Source organism: Camelina sativa, chromosome 14 (genome assembly GCF_030686135.1).
Source record: "Camelina sativa cultivar CO46 ecotype springtype chromosome 14, ASM3068613v1".
Taxonomy (NCBI): Eukaryota; Viridiplantae; Streptophyta; class Magnoliopsida; order Brassicales; family Brassicaceae; genus Camelina; species Camelina sativa.
Window position 1 is genome coordinate 20,637,579 of NC_141893.1, and position 2,847 is coordinate 20,640,425.

At 43.8% G+C, this 2,847-nt stretch overlaps 1 non-coding gene across 1 annotated transcript; it reads right to left on the reverse strand.

Moving 5' to 3' along the window:
• Nucleotides 1-915: 915 nt before the first annotated feature.
• LOC147928458 (small nucleolar RNA R71) lies at nt 916-1,022 on the reverse strand. Its single transcript, XR_015581089.1, has one exon. It is a non-coding gene; the product is annotated as a small nucleolar RNA R71 (small nucleolar RNA).
• Between the last annotated feature and the right edge of the window lie 1,825 nt (nt 1,023-2,847).

The window sequence follows — 2,847 nt, forward strand, 5'->3', positions numbered from 1 at the left end:
CATAAGGGGAATTGAAACACCCTGACATCCATTCATTCATAAGTCATCATTCCATACATCATTCATTCACCACACTACAAAAAATAGTTAGTTTCAATTTGGCGCCGTTGCCCATTTGAGTTTGTTTTGTGACATTTAGGATCATTAATAGTCTAAGATTAAGTTCGTTTAAACACTTATGAAGTTACTGAACTCGACTCTTCCTTTGCTTGGCTGTCTTGAGTTTCAGGTACCCGCTCGACCACCCACTCGACCACCACTCGACCGAGCTGTGATCGAGCACTTGATCGAGCCAGAAGCCGGATCCAAATAACCATTACTTCCCAGTCGACTCGACCACCCACTCGAGCCTGCGCTCGACTGTGTACATGTTCGAGTATGTAGTCGAGTTTGTTGATGCACACAAGGTCAAAAGGCAAAGACAGTCTTCAACAGCCTATTGAAAACATCCACAGGCTACAAAAGGGTTTGAGACATAAGCAAAGAAGAGTAGTTCAACAACAAGAAGATCAAGACATCATGGAGCAACCAGCTATCCATGAGCAGAGACCAAGGCACATTGGTGCAGGAGATGCACCCAATACCCACAACCAAAGGGCTGGAATTGTGCCCCCTTCAGTAGCAAACAATAACTTTGAGATCAAAAGTGGATTGATCTCAATGATACAAGCCAACAAATTTCATGGGTTGCCAATGGAGGATCCACTAGATCACCTTGATGAGTTTGACAGAATATGTGGACTCACAAAAATCAATGGAGTGAGTGAAGATGGATTCAAATTGAGGCTCTTCCCATTTTCTCTAGGAAACAAAGCTCACCTTTGGGAGAAGACTCTTCCTACTGGAGCTATCACCACATGGGATGCTTGCAAGAAAGCTTTTCTGGCCAAGTTTTTCTCCAATGCAAGGACTGGTAGGTTGAGGAATGAAATTTCTGGGTTTGCTCAAAGGAATAATGAGAGCTTTTGTGAATCTTGGGAGAGGTTTAAAGGATTCCAAACTCAGTGTCCTCACCATGGCTTCAGCAATGAGTCCCTTCTAAGCACTTTGTATAGAGGAGTGCTTCCCAAGATAAGAATGCTTCTTGATACAGCTTCAAATGGCAACTTCCTCAACAAGAATGTGGAAGACGAATGGGAATTGGTTGAGAACCTTGCTCAGTCGGATGGTAATTATAATGAAGATATTTATAGAACCATGAGGATCCCCTCCACTGATCAGGAGGACAAATACAAGCAGGATTTAAAGATGGTCAATGAGAAGCTTGACAAGATTCTCCTAAGCCAGTCAAAAACCATTCACTTCATTGGTGAAGAAGAAGCTGCAGTCCAGGAAGGAGATAGGGAGTTTGCTGAGTTGTGTTATATGCAGAACCAAGGAGGAGGATACAAAGGCTACAACCAAGGTGGAGGTTTCAAGCAGAACAACCTCTCTTATAGGAGCACCAATGTAGCCAACCCTCAAGACCAAGTTTATCCACCTCCTCAGCCTCAACAACAGCACAACTATGCACCCAAGCAGCAGCAACAAGTGTTCCAGCCCCAATTGTGTCCCCCACCAGGGTTTCAGACTAACCAAGGCCAGGACCAAAGACCTAAGAGCAATGCTACAACAGCTGTTGATTGGGAAAACCAATGGGAAGATTGAGGCAGCAAACAGAATCGCTGAGCTGAACAAGAGGATAGATGATATTTACAGTGAACTTCATGCCAAGTTTGACACACTGACATCCAGGATTGTGACTATGGAGAACTACCAAGCTTCTGCCTCAAAGCATGACCATCACAAGGGCACAGCTATTGTGCAAACTACTGAATTTGCCAATGCTACCAATCTTCGCAGTGGAAGAGTCTTACCAACACGGCTGGGAGGACATCCCAACACTGAGGACAGTGGAATTCAGGAAGGGGAGGGTTTCCAACAAGAAGAAACTCAGGATGAAAACACCATTGTATTCGACGTACCACTCGACCACTCACTCGACCGAGTAGGTGGTCGAGTACCCGATCGAGCTGATTCTCAGGAGAATATCAATCCAGTTACCTCCAAAGAAAAAGAAGTCCGGTTCATTCCTCCTCCTTACAAGCCTCCACTACCTTTCCCAGGACGATTTAAGAAACAGATGGTTGAAAAATACAAGGCATTGTTTGACAAACAAGTTAGAGAGATTGAGCTTAGGATGCCTCTAATAGATGCCTTTGTGATGATCCCTCCTTACCAAAAATTCTTGAAAGATGCTGTGATGGAAAGGATCAAAGAAGTTCAAGGGATGGTGATTCTCAGCCATGAGTGTAGTGCCATAATCCAAAAGCAAGTGAACCCTCAAAAGCTAAGAGATCCTGGTTCCTTTACTCTACCTTGCTCTATAGGGCCCTTAACCTTCAATAGATGTCTTTGTGATTTGGGAGCCTCAGTAAGCCTAATGCCTCTATCAGTTGCTAAGCGCCTAGGGTTTACAAGGTATAAGCCATGCAACATCTCCCTAATCTTGGCTGATAGATCAATAAGATTACCACATGGTGTTTTGGAAGATCTACCAGTTAGAGTTGGAGCAGTGGAAGTCCCAACAGACTTTGTAGTCTTGGAAATGGATGAAGAACCAAAAGATCCTTTGATCTTGGGGAGACCTTTTCTGGCTACAGCAGGAGCAATAATTGATGTGAGACAAGGGAAGATTGATCTCAACTTGGGAGAAGACCTCAAAATGACATTTGACATTGTAGAGGCTATGAAAAAACCAACAATTGGAGGACAAGTCTTTTGGGTTGAAGAGTTGGACAAATTATCAGGAGAATTGATGGAAGAGCTAGCAGAACAAGATCACCTTAGAACTGTTTTGCCCAAAAG